Raw genomic sequence first — 22,571 nt, 5'->3', positions numbered from 1 at the left:
GAGTCAGGCATCCTGAATTCATGTCCCATCTCTGCCACTCATAGTGGAATTATAAGTAGGAGGATAATGTAGCTATTAAGTAACTTTAAGCAAATTGCTCAGACTCCCTGAGCTTCGATTTCCTTATCTGTAAAATGAGGAATAATTACAGTACCCATCTCATTGGGCTATTGTGAGGATTAAAGGGGATAAAGTATAAAAAGAGTACAGTGCTTTGCACAAAGTGCTCAAATAGCAGCTATTATTAAGGCTGATGGGGCAATCCATGGAAACCTCTTTCTTGGAAACAGGATAGATCCCCATGTGTTTGGTATTAGATGGGTAAAGGGTAGAAGAATATCATTGCAAGCTGGGTATTGATGGGGGTGGGGCAGGCAAAAGAGGAAAAGTTGCCCAGAGAAAGGATGGGCCCTCAGTGTCTTCAGGGGCTGTGCCTTGGGACCTCAAGTAGGGAAGGACCCATCTTTCGGTCTCAGTTTTAGGTCTGCTGAAGATAGTCATTCATTTTCAAAAAAAGACCTCTCTGATTATAAGTCTTTGAAGGTTCTGCTCAGATTTCCCTTTAAGGGCCTTAAATGCAACACAAGCCAGCACAGACCAGTCTAAAAAAAAAAAAAAAAAAAAAGCCTGGCCAGTAATGGCACACAGAAACTGATACTTACATGATACTGTTAAGTGCACTCTTTTTAAACCACTAATTCTTATTCCACAAAAAGTGGTCTTTATGGCAAAGTCCTTAAGAGATCCAACAGCTTGTATAACCAGCAAACCTCATGGTTGGTTAGCAGCTTCAGGACTTGGATTCCCAGTGATAAACAAAAGAATTCCAAAGGCCACAATCCATAAACTCTCCATAGAAACATATGGAACTACTTAAGTCGGTTGGCTCAGAGCTGTTGTTTTGAAAACAAGTATCCTCAGCCAGAATCTCCACTGAGTGCTATTTATTGAATGGTTAGAAGGGCAAGACCCCATGGGTCCTGTAGGGCAGCTCTTCAGCAGTCTCAAACATTCTGCAGATATCTCTCTGAGCCTCCTGATACCCAGGAAAGGATATAGGAAGTCTGTACATTTGTACCCATTCCACCAAAGGCATTGAGGACACTCATTGAGGAGTATGCACTCCTCAAATATCCTTCTACAAATCTCTGATCGCAAGATTGTATGCCTCCAACTCTCTCCTTTCTTACTCTCATTTCTTTTTTGATTATCACCCCACCATCAAGATTCAACTCTCCACTCTGTCCTTTGTACCTTGACAATAGTCCATGAAAGCATATAATAACTGATTCCAAGCCCGTCTCCTACTACTGAACTGTAAGTTCCCTGAGAGCAGCAACTTTTATCTGCTTCTCTTCCATATCTCCAGGATTTGACTTAGTAGGTGCTTCACAATTCTTTTCTTGTTGTATTAATAAAATCTAATTAATTAAGATTATAAATTACTGAATAAATAATTAGGTCCTGACTATCCTGAACTTTTCAGTCAGTGGTAGAGCCAATGACTAGAACTCAAAATTCTGATACTCACTATTACAAGTTACTTCACAAGGACTTACTTAGTAAACCCATCATGTAATTGCTCACACTCTCTGATAGAAATTATGTGGCCACTAAGATGCAGATGTAGGATAGCTTTGGGATCTATTGATCATCATACCTCAAAACACGGACATAGCCAACTTTTCTGGCTTGTGCTCTGTGAGTAATTTGTCCTGGTCCCCGATCAACACAGATTGTCATTCTCTTTTTAAAACAAATAATGGGAATTTTTTTCCCCTCATTATTAAAGTATTACTCAAGACTTTCTGTTCTAGCAAAATGCAGACTAAGATAAATCTCACTATAAAAACCTAGAAATGCTGGATAAAATATGTTTTAAATGTTTTAAATTCATAGCCAAGCTCTCAAGAAAGAAAGAGAAATCCTCAGGCACCAGAAACAGAGAGGTAATTGAAAACAGAACAAAGTTTCAAAGTGTCTGCTCATGATATAGCTGCATTATAGTGATGGAGAGTTTATTATTGATCTATTCACCTAAGTGCTTGGAATTTCATGCTCATGTGGGGACATAAGGTGGGCATTGGCCCATATGTACAGAGATGGAACTGAGGACACTGCATAAAAGTTACAACCCTTAAAGGACTGCACCCTATGTGAAGGGGCTAAGTAAAAATCCATCCATTAGTGTAGGCAGATATCAAGGAAATTAAAAATGTAAATGGATGGGTTACAGAGCAATTCGATACAGCAAGAAAAGTCATAAACTGGAAAACAGATTTGAGGAAATTATCCAGAAGTCACAAGCACATAAAAGTCTGGAAAATATGAAAGATTAAGAGACATGGAAGATGGAATGAGGAAGTATAACATATATTTAATTCCAAAAGTGGAAAATAGAGAAAATAGGACACTTTAAAATTTTTTTTAAGATAATGGCTGAATTTTTACATAAATGACTAAAAGACTTGAATCCTGAAGTTCAATAATAATAAAAAGTTCTGAAAAGAATAAATTAAACTAAACCCAGAGCTTGTCATAACATAATAAAACTTTAGCAATTCAAAGACAAAGAAGAGATCTCAAAGTGCCATGCAAAAATAATCATGAACGTAGAATTCAATGCCCAGCTAAACTCTCATTAAAAAGTGAAGGTAAAATAAACATATATTTTTGGGGGGCTTCCCTGGTGGCACAGTGGTTGAGAATCCTCCAGCCAATTCAGGGGACATGGGTTCGAGCCCTGGTCCGGGAAGATCCCACATACCGCAGAGCAACTAAGCCCGTGCACCACAACTACTGAGCCTGTGCTCTAGAGCCTAAGAGCCACAACTACTGAAGCCACACGACTACAGCCCATGCTCCGCAGCAAAGAGAAGCCACTGCAATGAGAAGCCCAAGCACTGCGACAAAGAGTAGCCCCCGCTCAACACAACTAAAAAAAAAGAAAGGCCGCGCACAGCAACAAAGACCGAATGCAGCCAAAAAAAAAAAAAAGAAATTTAAAAAAAAAAAGTGATGAGATACCTCAGTTTGGTCAGGGGTGTCCTCATTTAAAAATAATAATAAATAAATATATATATATATATATATATATATATATATATATATATATATATTTTTTTTTTTTTTTTTTTTTTAAAGACCAAGAAAGTTTACTGCTCACAGATGATGAAATTAGCACCTCCATAACTGACCAAGCTTTATGCTATGATTTCTAAAAGTTAAAAATTGAACTGAAAAAAATATTCTAATGTTCTACTCCTTGAACAACAATCATGACCCCTTTATAGACCTTCAATGCTATATTCCTCTATTTTTTCAGAACAAAGAACCCCCTTCTTTTAAAAGGCATATTTGAATCTCTTTATGTATATATATTTGAAATCTTTCAGCCTTCTTGTTTTGAAAATGTATAGTTGATTCTCTTTTGAAATTTGTTTATTTGTGAGTACTACCCCTCCCTTCCTTGTGGATCCTAAAGTAATTCTTGGAAGGGGTACATGTTTGCAAGGGGGTGGAGAGGAACCTTGCATTCACATTTAAAAGAGAACTTACAAAATGTATGTACAAAGAAATGAGTTGTGATATGTAGTTCTGGCCTCTGGTTGCCAGTCTTTTCACTTCTTCCTGCATAAAGATCTTAAATAAATGACAAAAAGGCACATTTTAAAATTCTAAATCTGTAGGTTTTCCAAAACACGGACGATTATTGAAAGAAATACTAAAGATATACTCACAAAGAAGAAAATTTTAACCAAAAAAGTAAAGTGGAATGCAAAGAGCAAGGGTGCTCAGAGTAATTAATAAATGTGGGTAAATTTAAACAAACATGTATTGGGAATTCCCTGGTGGTCCAGTGGTAAGGACTCAGTGCTTTCACTGTCAGGGCCTGGGTTCAATCCCTGGTCAGGGAACTAAGAAGATCCCAGAGGGCACAGCCCCCCCCCAAAAAAAAACCAAACACGTATTAGTCAGAGTTCTCCAGAGAAACAGAACCAATGGGATATATACAGAGAGAGAGACAGAAGAAGAAATTTATTACAGAAGTCTCATGATCTGCCATCTGCAAGCTGGAGAACCAGGAAAGCCAGTGGTATAATTCAAAGTTCGAAGACCTGAGAGTGGGAGATTGACAGTATAAAGTCCTGGTCAGAGTCCGAAGGCCCAAAAACCAGGACCACTGACGTCTGAGGGCAAAAGAAGATCCATGTCTCAGCTCAAGCATAAAGAGAGAATTTACGCTTCTTTCACCTTTTTATTCTAGTCAGGCCCTCAATGGATTGGATGATACCCACACACATTGTGAGGATGATCTCTTTTACTCAGTCTAACTGATTGAAATGATAATCTCTTCCAGAGACAACCCCACAGACACACCTAGAAATAATGTTTTATCAGCTATCTGGGCATCCTGTAGCCCAGTCAAGTTGGACACATAAAATTAACTATCACAATGGAGAAAAGGGAACTCTCCTACATTGTTGGTGGGAACGTAAATTGGTGCAGCCACTATGGAAAACATTATGGTGGTTCCTTAAAAAACTAAAAATAGAGTTACCATATGATCCAGCAATCCTTTGCTCCTTGGGCACCTAGAACACCAACTCTCCTGAAGCTCCACTGGCCCCTTATACCCAGTGGGCAGGGACTTGCCCTGCTGTACCTGCTTAAGTACACCTCTAGGTAGGACAGCATGTTGGCCATGCAAAGTGCATATGGCAGAGCAGTCACTGCTCCATGTTGCTTATTGTGCTCAGCTCCTCCAGAGACCGTGGGGCTCCCTGTCAAACCTTGTCCTGCTCGAGCCTCCTTCCAAGGAATCTTGGCTGTGGCTCCTAGCAGCCTGGGCCTCCAGTCAGGCCCTGCCAGGCTGTCCTGAGGACCAAGGGGATCAATATCTGTAACTGATGCTTGGCATTCCAGCATACCTGGCACATTTGTTAGCAGCTTTGAATTAAGTCAAGCTTCTTAATTGTGTTGCTTAAATTTTCTAAATTCTTACTAACTTTTTATTTGCTTGATCACCCCTTTCCCATCTTTTGTCTTTTATTACATATTTAATTCTATTCTTTTGAAACCTTAAGTTAGTCATTATTGTGCTAATCAGCTGCCTTTCCTCTCAGAATCCTTAAGATCTACTCTCTTAGCAAATTTTAAGTATACAATACAGTATTATTAACTATAGTCAACACTATGTAAATTAGATCCTCAGAACTTATTCATCTTATAACTGAAGGCTTGTACACTTTGACCAGCATCTCCCTTTTTCGCCCATCCCTTAGCCTGTTACATGATAGCACAGATGTCAGGAGGCCAAAGCAGAACCTGCCAAGTCCTTTTAGAGAACAGGCCTGGAAATGGTATAGCATAACTCTTCCCTACTCAACTGGTTGAAGAAGTCACAGGCCAGCCCATATTCAATGAAAGGAGAAATAGACCCCACCTCTCAATGGGAAGAGTGTCAAAGAATTCATAGCAATCTTTAATCCACTACCAATGCCTTTGTCTGTTTGTGACTAAGGCGCACTTGAGTGAACGCCAAGCTAGAGGTAAGTAACTGCTCTACCAATTCATTTGCATAATGAATTTTAAACCACTCACTATGTGAACGTTTGTTTGGATTTGTCTTTTGTCTAAGTCAGGGTTCAATCCTTGAAGCAGAACCACTAGGAGATCAGCTACCTAGCTAGCTGGATAGATAAATAGATAGCTGGATAAATTTATTGATAGACAGATACACACATACATATATACATAGATGATAGATTTGTTATAGGTTTGACCTTATACAAGGGTAGCTAAGCAGTCTCTATAAGGCTGTTATTTTTTTTATCTAATGGTGGATATGAAGCCCACAAAGTAGACAAAATAGGTATAAATGACGAACAACAAAGTCAAGTTAGAACCCACCAGCATGAGCTAGAATAAGAAATTTCAACATTACATTGGTCCATGTAATAAAGAGCTTTAGATGCTTTCAAAGTAATTTCAACTGAATTGTTTCTTAAATGTCTTAAATATTTTTTGTCATTTATTTGGGCAAAGTTTTTCACTGTTTTTTTTTAAACCACCAATTTGGAGAGATTAGAAGGGATCATTATTAATAAGTCTTGATCAGAAAGGGTATATAGTCATTTCTAATATAAAACTTGATATAAGAAGGTTATGTTTATGAAAGAAAACAAGTTTCTCATATAAAATTTTGAAAATGCTTTAACTAGGCTTATAAAATGTAATAGTTAATGTCTTATCTAATGTTTCATATTTTTTATAATTATATAAAGGATTTTTAATAAACATTTTGCTAAACCCTATAAAAATTTTCAAATCAATTCCATCGTATGCTACTGTGCTATACAAATATTATAATTTTCTGTATGTGTCATGGCATTAAAAGGATTGAAATCACTGATATAAATTGATATATATAGATTTTTCTACCTAACAAAAAAAGTCACATTATGCTTAGGTGCACATTATACATTTGCAGAAACTGACCACATTTTAGGGAACAAAGCACATCTCAACATACAGCAAAGAATTAATATCATACATACCAAGCTCTTTAACCACAATTCAATTAAGTTATAAATCAATGATATAAATCAAATAAAGCAAAAAGAACTCCACATATTTGGCGATTTTAAAACATGCATTTCGCCCACTCTCACCTCTTCTATTCAACATAGTATTGAAAGTCCCAACCACAGCAATCAGACAAAAAAAAGAAATAAAAGGTATCCAAATTAGAAGGGAAGAGGTAAAATTGCCATTATATGCAGATAATATGATACTATATATAGAAAACCCTAAAGACTCCACACAAAAACTACTAGAACTGATAAATGAATTCACCAAGGTAGCAGGATACAAGATTAAAATACAGAAATCAGTTACATTTCTTTACACCAACAATGAAATATCAGAAAGGGAATGTAAAAAAAAATACCATTTAAAATCAGAAACCCCAAAATAAAATACTTAGGAATAAACCTCACCAAGGAGATGAAAGACTTATACACTAAGAACTATAAAACATTAATAAAGGAAACTGAAGATGATTCAAAGAAATGGAAAGATATCCCATGCTCTTGGATTGGAAGAATTAATATTGTTAAAATGGCCATACTACCCAAAGCAATCTATAGATTTAATGCAATCCCTATCAAATTACCCATGACATTTTTCACAGAACTAGAACAAATAATCCTAAAATTCAAATGGAACCATAAAAACCCAGAATTACCAAAGCAATCCTGAAGAAAAATAACAAAGCAGGAGGCATAACCTTCCCAGACTTCAGACACTACTACAAAGCTACGGTAATCAAAACAGCATGGTATTGGCACAAAAACAGACATATGGATCAATGGAACAGAATAGAGAGCCCAGAAATAAACCCACACACCTACAGTCAATTAATCTTCGACAAAAGAGGCAAGAATATACAATAGGAAAAAGACAGTCTCTTCAGCAAGTGGTGTTGGGGAAGTTGAACAGCTGCATGTAAATCAATGAAGTTAGAACACACCCTCTCACCATACACAAAAATACACTCAAAGTGGCTTAAAGATTTAAACATATGGCATGACACCATAAAACTCCTAGAAGAGAACATAGGCAAAACATTCTCTGACATAAATTGTATCAATGTTTTCTTAGGTCAGTCTCCCAAGGCAATAGAAATAAAAACAAAAATAAATAAATGGGACCTAATTAAACTTACAAGCTTCTGCATAGCAAAGGAAACAATAAACAAAACAAAAAGACAACCTACAGAATGGGAGAAAATATTTCCAAATGATGTAACCAACAAGGGCTTTATTTCCAAAATATACAACTCAATATCAATCAATCAATCAATCAATAAATGGACAGAAGACCCAAATAGACATTTCTCCAAAGAAAACATACACATGGCCAATAGGCACATGAAAAGATGCTCAACATCACTAATTATTAGAGAAATGCAAATCAAAACTACAATGAGCTACCACCTCATAGCAGTCAGAATGGCCATAATTAAAAAGTCTACAAATAACAAATGCTGGAGGGGGTGTGGAGAAAATGGAACCCTCAAACACTGTTGGTGGCAATGTAAATTGGTGCAGCCACTATGGAGAACAGTATGGAGGTTCCTCATAAAACTAAAAACAGAATTACCATATGATCCAGCAATCCCACTCCTGGGCATATATCCACACAAACTATAATTCAAAAAGATACATGCACCCCTATGTTCATAGCTTCACTATTCACAATAGTGAAGACATGAAAACAACCTAAATGTCCATCGACAGATGAATGGATAAAGATGATGTGGTACATATATACAATGAAATACTAATCAGCCATAAAAAAGAACAAAATAATGCCATTTGCAGCAACATGGATGCAACTAGGGATTATCATACTAAGTGAAGTAAGTCAGAAAGAGAAAGACAAATACCACATGATATCACTTGTATGTGGAATCTAAATTATGACACAAATGAACCGATCTATGAAACAGAGAGTCACAGACATATAGAACAGACTGGTAGTTGCCAAGGGGGAGGGGGCTGGGGGAGGGATGGAGTGGGAGGTAGGGGTTAGCAGATGTAAGCTTTTATATGTAGAATGGATAAACAACAAAGTCCTATTGTATAGCACAGAGAACTATATTCTATACATATCCTGTGACAAACCATAATGGAAAAGAATATATTAAAAAAAAGAATGTGTATATGTGTATAACTGAACCACTTTGCTGTACAGCAGTAATTAACACAACATTGTAAATCAACTATACTTCAATAAAAAATAAATAAATAAAATAAATAAAACATGCTTTTCCTCTAGGCAAATTCTTAATCAACTTCTAGTTTCAGCCTATTATCCGGAAGAAACTGTCTGAATACCTTTATGACAGGATGTTTTTGAAATGCCTTTATGTACGTTATGGATCAAAGAAGAAATAAATAACACTGGGAATTAGAAAATACTTGGTACTGAGTTATAATTAAAACTCTATAAAAATATGTGAGGAGCAGCTAAAGCTATACTTAGAGGGAAATTTATTGCCTAAATACATGTGTTGACACAAAAGACTGAAAATTAATGAGCTAAATAAACAACTCACTAAATTTTTTAAAAAGACAAATTGACTAGTGTAAAGAAAATGATAAACATAAGACTAAAAATTAATGAACTAAAAGCAATGAAACAATAGAGTTACAAAACCCAAAACTGATTGGAAAACAAACTTCTAACAAGACTGAATAAAAGAGAGAATAAGAATAAAAGGTTTCATGAACAAAGGAGACATAGTTTAAAATATGGTTGATACTTAATAATCATAAAAGAATGTTTTGAACAACTATATTACAAATTAATTAGAAAATACGTGAAAAAGACAGTGTTTTGAAACAAATGTAAAACCAAAACTGACTCCCCCCACCACCTCCCTTAAAAAAGGAAATCTGAATAAACCACTGAACAACTGAAGAAACTGAATCAGTAATTAAAATGTACCCAGAACAAAATTTAAAAACATAGGCCCAAATAATTTTCAAGGGCGGTTCTACCATACTTTCAAGGAATAGACAATTCCAGAATCATCCAGAAAATAGAAAAGAAAAGAAAAGAAAGGAATCTACAAGCAACTATATTTATGTCGTGAGGCAGATATAACTTGATCCCAAAACCAGACACAAAACTGAAAAGTCAATTGCATTTCTGAGCAAAGACCCAAAAATTCTAAATAAAATATTACCAAATGGATTTCAGCAATGCATTTAAATATATATGAATATATATTAATATTTTATTACTTTTTAAATCTTCACAATTATATATTAAAAAAGAAAAATATATATACATTTCAATACATGCAAAAAATATTTTACAGAATTCAATCATCTTTTCATGATTAAACTGATAGCTAACTTCCTTAACCTGATAAAAAGTACTTATCAAAAATATACAGAAAATATTATACTTAATGATGAAATTCAGAAACACTCTTGTTTAAATGCCAAGCAAAAGAAGAATACCCATTATAATCACTTCTAGTTAATTTTGTTCTGGAGGATATAAACAGCACAATAAGACAAGAAATAAAATGAGTAAAGGATTGGGAAGGAAGAAACAGAACTATAATTATTTGTAGATGATGTAAGGGACTTCAGCAAGGCTGATGGATTAAAATATCAACATATATATACATAAATAGCATTCTTATACATCAGCCACAACTAGAAAAATGTAATTTTAAGATAGATTCCATTTACAACAGGAACAACAAAAAGGAAAAAAAAAAGACCTGGGAATAAATTTAACAAAATGTGTAAGACTTTATGAAGAAAAAAATTATAAGTATGTACTGACAGACTAAAATAAAAACTAAATAAATGGAGATATATATTTATTCATGGGTTGGAAAATTCAAAATCATAAATATCTCAGTTATCCTCAAATTAAGCTATAAATTGAATGCAATTCCAGTCAACAGGGTTTTAAATAGAATTTGGTAAGTTAATTCTAATGCATATGGAAAAATAAAATGTCAAGAATACACAAAAATATTTCTGAAAGACGTAAGAGTTGACTTGAACAAATGGAAAGACATCTTCTGTTCTTGGAAAGGACAGCTCAACATCGTGAACACATCAGTTCCTCCTAAGTTCATTTATATATTTATGGCAATCTTGATGAAAATACCAACAAATGTCTTCATGAATTTAGACAAGTTGATATTAAAATTTATATTAAAAAACATGAAATGATAGTCACAAAAACACCAAAAAAATGGGGAATTCACTGGTGGTCCAGTGGTTAGGACTCAGTGCTTTCCCTGTTGTGGCCCAGGTTCAATATCTGGTTGGGGAACTAAGATCCCGCAAGCCACCTGGAGTGGCCAAAAAAAACCCAAGAAACAAAACACAAACAATGAATGGAGGGAAAAGGAGTGTAGTCCTACCACATTAAACATATTCTGAAGTCTCTATGATTAAAACAGTGTGAAACTAGCACAAGAGTAGACAAATAGATCAATGGACTAGAATAGAAAGCTCAACAGTAGACACAAATTCATATGGAATTTTAATATGTTATAAACGTGGCATCTCATATCATTGTTACAGATGTGGATTTTATAATAAATGGTGCTCAAACAACTGGACATTCATTGAGAAAAAGGTAAATTAGATCTATAACTTACACCATACACACAAAAAAATTCAAATGGACCAGAAATCTAAATGGAGAAAAATGAAACCATACAAGTACTGGAAGAAAGCATGGGGAATTCCTCTTCAGCCCTTGGTATGGGAAAGACTCTATGACTCAAAATCCAGAAGCAATAAAAGATTGACAAATTTGACCACATAAAAAACATTTTATTTATTTATTTTTTATTTTAAAAAATTTTTTATTTATTTATTTTTTATTTATTTTATTTTATTTTTGGCTGCATTGGGTCTTCATTGCTGCACGTGGGCTTTCTCTAGTTGTGACGAGCAGGGGCTACTCTTCATTGCGGTGCATAGGCTTCTCATTGCAGTGGCTTCTCTTGTTGCGGAACATGGGCTCTAGGTGCATGGGCATGTAGTTGTGGCACACAGACTCAGGAGTTGTGGCTCATGGGCTCGAGAGCACAGGCTTGGCAGTTGTGGCACATGGGCTTAGTTGCTCCGCGGCATGTGGGATCTTCCCGGACGAGGGATCAAACTTCTGTCCCCTGCATTGGCAGGTGGATTCTTAACCACTGTGCCACCAGGGAAGTCCCATAAAAAACATTTTAAATTGCATTACAAAGTGGCACTATAAATAAAGTCAAAGGGCAACTGACAAACTGGGAGAAAATATTTGCAACATATACAACCAAATACTAATAACCCTAACATACGACAAACTCTTTTAAATAAATGAGGGACAAAGGAACAAAACCCCATAGAAAAATGGGAAACATACATGAACAAACAATTCACCAAGAGTAGATATTAAAAAAATCTTCAAATTCGCTCCTAATTAGAGAAATACTCTTAAGATAATACTATGATACCATGTTGTACCTCTTAGATTAGAAAAAATTAAAAAGTATGAGAACACAATCTGTTGGTGAGCCTATCAGGAAAAGACACTTTCATGCAATGCTGGTGGTAATGCAAACTGGTGCAGTGTTCTGGAGGAAAGTTTGACAATAACTAACAAAACTACATATGCACTTACCTTTTAACCCAGTAATCTCACTTCTAGAAATCTACTCTGCAGATAGACTTCCAATAACAGTCAGAAAAAAAATGTATGCCCAAGGTTAGTCATTTGCAGCATTGTTTGTAATTACAAAAAGTTGGAAACACAGAAAGAGAAATTAAGGAAACAATCCCTTTTACCGTTGCATCAAAAAGAATAAAATACCTAGGAATAAACCTACCTAAGGAGGTACAAAAGACCTGTACTCCAAAAACTATAATATGTTGATGAAAGAAATCAAAGACCACAAAAACAGATGGAAAGATATACCATGATCTTGGATTGGAAGAATCAATATTGTTAAAATGACCATACTACCCAAGGCAATCTACAGACTCAATGCAATCCCTATCAAATTACCAACGGCATTTTTCACAGAACAAAAAATTTTAAAATTTGTATAGAAACACAAAAGACTCTGAATAGCCAATACAATCTTGAGAAAGAAAAATGGAACTGGAGGAATCATGCTTCCTCACTTCAGGCTGTACTACAAAGCTACAGCCATCAAAACAGTATGGGACTGGCACAAATACACACACATAGATCAATGGAACAAGATAGGCAACCCAGAAATAAACCCACACACTTATGGTCAATTAATCTACGAAAAGGGAGGCAAGAATATACAATAGAGAAAAGATAGTCTCTTCAATAAGTGGTGCTGGGAAAACTGGACAGCTACATGTAAAAGAATGAAATTAGAACATTCTCTAGCACCATATACAAAAATAAGCTCAAAATGGATTAAAGACCTAAATGTGAGACCGGATACTATGAAATTCATAGAGGAAAACGTAGGTGGAACACTCTTTGAAATAAACAGCAGCAATATCTTTTTGGATCCATCTCCTAGAGTAATGGAAACAAAAGCAAAAATAAACAAATGGGACCTAATTAAACTTAAAAGCTTTTGCACGCAAAGGAAACCATAAACAAAATGAAAAGACAACCTATGGAGTAGGAGAAAATATTTTCAAACAATGAGACCGACAAGGGATTAATTTCCAAAATATACAAGCAGCTTATACAGCTCAATATCAAAAAACAAACAACCCAATCAAAAAATGGGCAAAAGACCTTAATAGACATTTCTCCAAAGAAGACATGCAGATGACCAACAAACACATGAAAAGATGCTCAACTTCTCTAATTATTAGAGAAATGCAAATCAAAACTACAATGACATGTCACCTCACACTGGTCAGATGGCCATCACCAAAAAGTCTACAAATAATAAATGCTGGAGAGGGTGTGGAGAAAAGGGAACCCTCTTGCACTGTTGGTGGGAATGTAAATTGATACAGCTACTGTGGAGAACAGTATGAAGGTTCCTTAAAAACTAAAAATAGAATTACCATATGACCCAGCAATCCCACTCCTGGGCATATATCCAAAAAAGATGAAAACTCTAATTTGAAAAGATACATGCACCCCAATATTCATAGCAGCACTATTTACAATAGCCAAGACATGGAAGCAACCCAAATGTCCATCAACAGATGACTGGATAAAGAAGATGTGATATATATATATATATATGGAATACTACTCAGCCATAAAAAAAGAATGAAATAATGCCATTTGCAGCAACATGGATGGACCTAGAGATTATCATACTAAGTGAAGTAAGTCATACAGAGAAAGACAAATATCATATGATATTGTTTGTACGTGGAATCTAAAAAATGATACAAATGAACTTATTTACAAAACAGACGTAGACTCACAGACATAGAAAACAAACTTATGGTTACCAAAGGGGAAAGGGGGTGGGGGGGGGGATAAATTAGGAGTTTGGGATTAGCAGATACAAACTGCTATATATAAAATAGATAAACAACAAGGACCTACTGTATAGCACAGAGAACTATATTCAATACTTTGTAATAACCTATAATGGAAAGAATATGAAAAAGAATATATATAGAATATATATACAGTAAGTCCCCTACATACGAACCTACAAGTTGTGAACTTTCAAAGATGCGAACGTGCATTTGCATGTCCCATCACATAAGTTAATTCACATGTCTGGTGTACGTCATCATGTGCTTGCATCCTCTGCAAGTAGTTGTGTTTTGTGTACTTTACTGTACTGTGTTTGTTTGTTTATTTATGTATTATTTGTGTGAAAAGTAGTATAAACCTATACAGTACTATATAGGCGATTGTGTTAGTTGGGTACCTAAGCTAACTTTGTTGGACTTACAAACAAATTGGACTTACGAACACGCTCTTGGAACGGAACTCGTTCATATGTAGGGGACTTACTGTATATGTATAATTGAATCACTTTTCTGTACACCTGAAACATTGTAAAGCAATTATACTTCAATTTAAAAATATGCAAAACAAACAAACAAAAAAGTTGGAAACAACAGAAGTTCTCATATATAGGGGAACAATTGAATAAACTATGGTACATTCATATAATGGAGCACTATGCAGCAGTAAAAAAAAAAAAGTGAGATCTCTAGGATTTCCAACATATGCTAGTAACAGATTTTTAAAAAGCAAAGTACAGGGCTTCCCTGGTGGTGCAGTGGTTAAGAATCCACCTGCCAATGCAGGGGACACGGGTTCGAGCCCTGGTCCGCGAAGATCCCACATGCCGCGGAGCAACTAAGCCTGTGCGCCACAACTACTGAGCCTGCGCTCTAGAGCCCGTGAGCCACAACTACTGAAGCCTGCACGCCTGAAGCCCGTGCTCCACAACAATAGAAGCCACCGCAGTGAAGAGTAGCCCCCACTTGCCGCAACTAGAGAAAGCCCACGCACAGCAACAAAGACCCAACGCAGCCAAAAATAAATAAATAAATAAATTTATTTTTTGAAAAAAGCAAAGTACAAGAGTATCTATAGTACCACTTTACATGTAAAAAAGAAGAAATATGAGAAAATACACATGTATCTGCTCATTTGTGCACATGTAAACGATATATAGGAAGATTAACCAGAAGCTAATTGAGATTGGTTACCTAGCAGAGGTAGGTGAGAACAGAATGGATAGAATGGAGAATAAAAATGGGGATGAGTGAGGAAGCCAAACTTCTTTGAGTAAGCCATGCTTCTTTGCATTGTTCTGATTCTTAGAACCATAGTATGATGGTTAATTTTATGTGTCAACTTGACTGCCCACAGTGTCTCTAGATTAAACATTTCTGAGTGAGGATGTTTCCAGATGACATTAACGTTTGAAGCAGTGGACTCAGTAAAGTAGATTGCCCTCCCCAATGTGGGTGGGTATCATCCAATTCACTGAGAGCCTGAATAGAACAAAAGGCAGAGGAAGGAGAAACTCACCCCTGTTTTCCTTCTTTAACACTGAGCTGGGACATCACGTGTCATCTTTTTCTGCCCTCCAGCTGGGATTTAAACCATCAGCTCTCCTGATTCTCAGGCTTTGGACATGGACTGAATTATACCACTGGCTTCCCTGGGTCTCCAGCTTGCAGGTAGCAGATCATGGGACTTCTCAGCCTCCATAATAGTGTGAGCCAATTCCTCATTATACACACACACACACACACACACACACAATCTCCTATTGGCTCTGTTTCTCCGGAGAACACTGATTAATACACATGGTAATATTTCACATCAAATAAATAAATAAATAAATACATACATACATACATACATATCAACCAGAATGTGATGGGGACCTCAAATGGAATACAAATAGTAACAAATGAACCTAACTGTATTATAAATGACTAAAAACCAAACTCAACGGGGTGGCAAAGAATAAACTGAGTATTTTTGGAAAAGAGTATTTTGACTGGACACTGTAAGCCTAAAAAAAAAAAACTGTACACAAAATTCTATACTCTGTGTTAGTATGGGTTGATAATTCTGAAACTACTTTATATGTATACTAAGATTTTTAAAATTAAGTAAATATATTGTGGATAATAAGAGCTAGGTTTCTTGCTGTAAACAAAAAAAGCTACAAATAAGGAGAGGAGAAAAGCTAGAATGAAACTTGTGGTACTGAGTAAGGTAAGAACACATGGTTTTTAATATGTATACATATGAACAGATGTAGAAATAAATATGAATATATCAATTTCTTAGTTCTATTGACTGAGTTTCTATTGTTCTATAGAAACAATGACATCCTGTAGCAATAAGCATACCTGGTGCCCAGATCTTGGTTCAAATTACCATTTCTTAACAAAAGGAATCAGGGCTATTGAATTAACCCCAGAAAAATGGTTGAGTCCAGGGATAGGGTAAGGAAAATTGAAGATGGTCTGGAATCACCTATTCTTCCAAGTAAGAACATGCTCAAAAATAAAATTGGGGGCATGTTGAAAGGGCAGAGAAGCAATTTGAAAGAGCTCCCAAAGACCAAAGGTGGTTCAATTTAAGCAACAAAATAAATAATGATGGTATCAAATTATGATCCCTGTGTCCATACTAATATAAAGCAAAAATTAAATAAATAAACAGGAGAGAAGGGACAGCTCTTTCTTGCAATGGATGTCGATTAATAAATTTAAAAGAAATTATGGGAAATAGAAAGATCACCAGTAGACAAACACCCAGTGATAAATGTTGCAGGCAAGAACCATCCATGGATGCTAAAATTAGTGGGCAAAAGTATGACATGAAATGGGGTATATGCATAGTCTCCAAGTATCTCCCCAGAAGATACTTACTGATTGCAAAGGGAAAAATAATGTCTCACAGTTGAGAAATCTGACAGACATCATCTTAGCCAAGTGATAAAGGCTAACATCAACACTAATGAATCATATCGGCACATGTGGCCCCTGATATGATGTGTTAATATCACTTCAGTGGTATCCTTGACAAAAAGACATAATCTCAATGAAATAACGAAAAAACAAGGCCCATTCCAAATTAGGGAACATTCTATAAGTAACTGACCAGTTGTCTTCAAAAGTGTTGAGGCCATGAAAGACAAAAAAAAGACTGAAGATATGTCACAGATTAGAGAAGACTAAGGAGAAGTGACAACTTTTCTCATCTATAAAAAAAATATATTGGGGCTTCCCTGGTGGTGCAGTGGTTGAGAGTCTGCCTGCCAATGCAGGGGACGCGGGTTCGCGCCCTGGTCTGGGAGGATCCCACATGCCGCGGAGCAACTAAGCCCGTGAGCCACAGCTACTGAGCCTGCACATCTGGAGCCTGTGCTCCGCAACAAGAGAGGCCACGATAGTGAGAGGCCCGCACACCGCGATGAAGAGTGGCCGCCGCTTGCCACAACTAGAGAAAGCCCTCGCACAGAAACGAAGACCCAACACAGCCAAAAATAAATAAATAAATAAAATGCTGGCTTAACTCCTAGAGAGTTTCATTAAAATATATATATATACATATATATATATATACATTTTAGGTTTGTTGCAGAAATAACAATAATGTGTACAGCACACATGGCCCCTGGCACCCAAAACTTGGTAGTTTTCATCTTCTTCAAAATAAAACCTAAGACTTGTTAAAAGATTTTCCACTCTCTTTATCTAATTTGATACACTCTACAGCCCTGATGAGGTAGGTAGGGCAAGTGTTAAGGTCTCCATTTTACAGATGGCTTAGTGAAAATTCATAACTCGCCAGGACCAGAGAGCTGGCAAGTGAAAAAACAGAGACTTGAATACAGGGCTTATGAACGCTGGTCAATTTGCATTTTTCACCAGATGGCCTCTCATTTCATCAAAGTCCAGAGAGTGCACTCATGGATTAGGAAAAAAACTGCAACCAAGAAATTGAAAAATTATGGAGAGAAGGACCCTGATTAACCCTCAGTTCAAGAGAAAAAATTGTTCCATTAAAATTCCTCAAATAGGGGCTTCCCTGGTGGCGCAGTGGTTGAGAGTCTGCCTGCCAATGCAGGGGACACGGGTTCGAGCCCTGGTCTGGGAAGATCCCACATGCCGCGGAGCAACTGGGCCCGTGAGCCACAATTACTGAGCCTGCGCGTCTGGAGCCTGTGCTCCGCAACAAGAGAGGCCACGATAGTGAGAGGCCCGCGCACCGTGATGAAGAGTGGCCGCCGCTTGCCACAACTAGAGAAAGCCCTCGCACAGAAATGAAGAAAGCCCTCGCACAGAAACGAAGACCCAACACAGCCAAAAATAAATAAATAAATTTATGAAAAAAAAATTCCTCAAATATTGTATATTAACACATATATGTGGAATCTAGAAAAATGGTACAGATGGACTGGCTTGCAAGACAGAAATAGAGACACAAATGTAGAGAACAAGGTTATGGACACCAAGAGGGGAAGGTGGGGGGTTGGGGGGGTGATGAATTGGGAGATTGGGATTGACATGTATACACTAATATGTATAAAATAGATAACTAACAAAAAAAATAAAATTCCCTTTCCCTGATCATTCCTGATTTGAGATTTTTATAGTTCTTTGAAATACCACAAGATCAACACAACGCACACACATATAGCTCCATGAGATAATGGAAATAGTGGTACTTTCCAGGGTAGAGGAAGAGAAATTCATTACATTAGACAATCCCAGAAGAATGACATGAGAGGCCAGGATGTAATGCAAATAAATGAAGAAAAGGAGGGAGGAAGAGGGGGAGAGAGGGAGGGAATTATTTCTGGCACACCTAATTACTACAGAAACTTACCTGTTAATCCCCAGGGTAACTCACACTTTTATAGATCAGTATGACAAATTACTTTTTCAGATTTTATTAAAACAATCCTGAAAGTTTCAGATTTAGATTGTGAACAAACTTTATGTTAGATGCAATGGCAGTTCTAAATAAAAGTTAGTTGCTAAATCTAAGTTTTCAAAGTTTCCCTTTTATACAAAATAAAGAAGTTTTTAATTATTGTACATATTTACCTTCTCATGATTTGAATAACCAAAACATTAAAACCACAGCCATATCCTAGTATAGAAAACCCCAGAGGGGCAAAACTTCCACTTCCTGAGAATTCTGTTTGGCACCTGGAACATTGTGAATACACAATACAAACTACGCAGTGCTCCCTGTTCATTCTTGTCGGCAGCCTTGACAGGAAGATCCAGGTCAGATGAGATGAAGTACACAGGTCTCTCATCGAACTGCTCCAGGGCCTCAGGTTCCCTGACAACATGACCTCTAAGGTCTCACCTAGAGCTAAATTTCTAAGCTCTCTAAACTTTCTCTCTGAACCACTGCTTCAAATCAAGTGTAATGAAGATATGAGATGACTGAACTGCCTCATAAGTGCAGTCAATGTTCATTAAGCCCTGCATATCTTGTATGACCCCAAAGCCTAGAGTGACCATAGTCTCAGGGTTAGGAGCTTGAGCTTTGGCATTTATGAGCTGTGTGACCCTAGGAAAGTAACCTAATCTCTCTGTGTTTTAATTTACTCAACCATAAAATGGGATAATACCTACCTCATAGTATTGTTGGGAGGATTAAATGAGTTAATGAGTTTAATATACATTAAATGATTGCTTATAAGAATGTCTACAACACTGTAAGCTCTCAATAATTGTTAGCTGCACTTATTACCTTCTTTCAACTAAGCAACATTCTTTAATATGTGCAAGCACAAAGTCTATGGAAACACCTGCCACCAGGGAGAAAAGATGAAGTCAAATGTTCATAAAGATCAAGGACAGGAAAGTATGACACAATGCATTGCTTGCTGCAGGCTGCATCTGTTCAGCTGGGCTGAGATGAGCCTCATGTAGTTCCACGGTTGGCCTGCACCACCAGCCTCTGCTGGCAGACTGAATGGCAGAGTGTGGGTGGACCAGGAGAAATCCATCCCTACCACTGGTCAGAGAGCCTGGCCCTGCATTCTCTGCCGTCCCACATTAGAGCACAATGGATGCGAAACACTGCTAACAGGCTTTAAGAGTTGGGAGGCGGGCTTCCCTGGTGGCGCAGTGGTTGAGAATCTGCCTGCCAATGGAGGGGACACGGGTTCGAGCCCTGGTCTGGGAAGATCCCACATGCCGCGGAGCAACTGGAACCGTGAGCCACAATTACTGAGCCTGCGCGTCTGGAGCCTGTGCTCCGCAACAAGAGAGGCCGCGATGGTGAGAGGCCCGCGCACCGCGATGAAGAGTGGTCCCCACTTGCCGCAACTAGAGAAAGCCCTCGCACAGAAACGAAGACTCAACACAGTCATAAATAAATAAATAAATAAATAAAAGAACGTGAATTTCTTTAAAAAAAAAAAAAAAGAGTTGGGAGGCTGGGAAAAAGAACTAAGGGCATAATGGAAGAGCCGGCATTCAGGGTATCTCTGTGAAGTGTTCTCAAGCTGCTTTTTGAGGGCAGGTGGGAGGAGAGCTTGGGGAGAAGTGAGCAGAGCTTTCCAGATGGGAGGAGTAGGACGTGTGTGCCCCTGAGCATGAAGTTTGGGGAAGCCCACGTGGAAGAAGACCAATAGTGTTGCCAGGAAGAGAGAGCATGAAATAAAGTGTAGCAGCAGGTACAGTCAGTAATAGCCAGGGAAGATTTTTGCCTATTTTGCCAATTTCCAGAGAAAATCTCTGCAACTGGGTGTGCTTTGTTATCAGGTGAACTGCCTTTTAGGATTATATTTAGACTTTCTTTTTCCTTTCTTAGAAAACCTCAAATGATTGCAACTTCCACAGAATGTTTAAATAGGTCACAATAACCAAGGAATGCCTTTTTTCCTTTCAAACAGACCCTCGAAACTCTAGATTCCAGAGAACTAGATTCCTCATTCTCCTGGGGGGACAGAGTGGCAAATTCAACCTGCCCCTCTCCCATCTCCCTTCATTCTATTTAAGGGCTCTCAGTTCACTGTTGAGTAAAAGGAAGGAGCATTTTCTCAGAATGAAAACCAGTTCTCCAGCAAAAGAAAGCTAGGTGAGGATTTCTAAAGGTTAGAGACTTCTCACACAAGTCAGGGCATTTTACATCACTTGAGAGAGATAACCAAGGGGATTGCAGGGATATAACTATAGAGAAAAACAATAACGTTTAAAACTGCAAACCCCACTGGCTTCCTTATATGGCAACCAATAGTGATGTTCAATACCTGCTGTCATGGCACAATAGTTAGATGTGAACCTCAACTCAATCACAGAACTCTTTCATCCATGCTGCTCATACAGAAAAGAGAAAAATAATGGAAAATCTTCTAGGAAGAATTTTTCTTTTTTAAAGTTCATCGTGGGGTTCAGGGAGAACTTGGAAACATATTCTAATTAGGAAAAAAGTTATCCTCACTGGGACAGGCACTTCCTACCATCCCTTTTCACAAGCTATCAACACATGCTTTACACATTTTGAAGTCATGGCTTCCCAGAATCTTCATCTGATTCTCAATTCCTTTTCCAATCAGGGAAAATGTTGCCAGAGATTTTCACTGAATGTCACTTTCACCAAAAAGACCCTGATTAAGAATTTTGGAATCTTGCACTGGAAAACTTTCCAGGATAGTTATTGTAATCCAGAGCTTCAAAGCAGTAAAAATTGAGAGTAAGAGAGAGAATTACAGAAGATAATCTGTAAGGTGGCTGCTATTAGTTACCCGTCCGCCCGAATTCTGGCTTTGCTCCTTCCCAGTGAACTTACTGTTGAGATTCTGTTAGCGTTCCAGCCAGGGTCAAGGGATTTATGACAGCATAATATAGAGAATGAAGGAGAAAAGAAGATGATTCCAAGGCTCCAAGCCCAAGAAAAAAGAGAATGGAGTAGATGATACAGGCAAGAGTTTGATTTTTGAAGGGAAGAGAATGGCGATAGGCTGAAAGGCAGTTAGAAAAATGAGACTGGAGAGAAGGTGTGAAATCTAGCTTCAAAGACAGGGTCACAGCTAAAGCCATGAGATAAACTCTCCTACAGTAAAAGTAAGTAGCAGGACATACATGTTAGCATGTGCACCCAGGTACACAAACACACAAGGCCTGGGTTTCAGTGTAATCAGGAGGAGGAGGGGGGAAAAAAAGGAAAAAGAGAAAGACACAGTGAAGATAGGTTGGAAAAGCAAGAGAAAAAACTCTAAGATATTCCAAAAGCAAAGAGAATATTTTACTCTGGGGCAAACACTAACCAAAAAAAAAAAAACAAAGAAAGAAAAAATTGGTGTTACAGTATTCATATCATACAAAGTAGATTTAAATTCATCATTTAAAATTCATCATTTCAGGTAAGAGATCACTATATAATGATAAAAGTCAACTTACAAGAAAGAACAGTTCTCAAGTTGTATTGCAATGAATAACACAGTCTCAAAATGAATAAAGCAATAATTGAGAGAACTTCAAGGGAAGTAAACACTCTACCATCATAGTGGGAGCTTTTTACACCCTTTTACTCAGTAAATGATTATCCTAAAAATCAGTAATATC

Source organism: Balaenoptera borealis (genome assembly GCF_965194805.1).
Source record: "Balaenoptera borealis genome assembly, chromosome: 4".
In the NCBI taxonomy this organism is placed as follows: domain Eukaryota; kingdom Metazoa; phylum Chordata; class Mammalia; order Artiodactyla; family Balaenopteridae; genus Balaenoptera; species Balaenoptera borealis.
The sequence above is the reverse complement of the archived record's forward strand: the minus strand, read 5'-3'. Positions refer to the sequence as shown.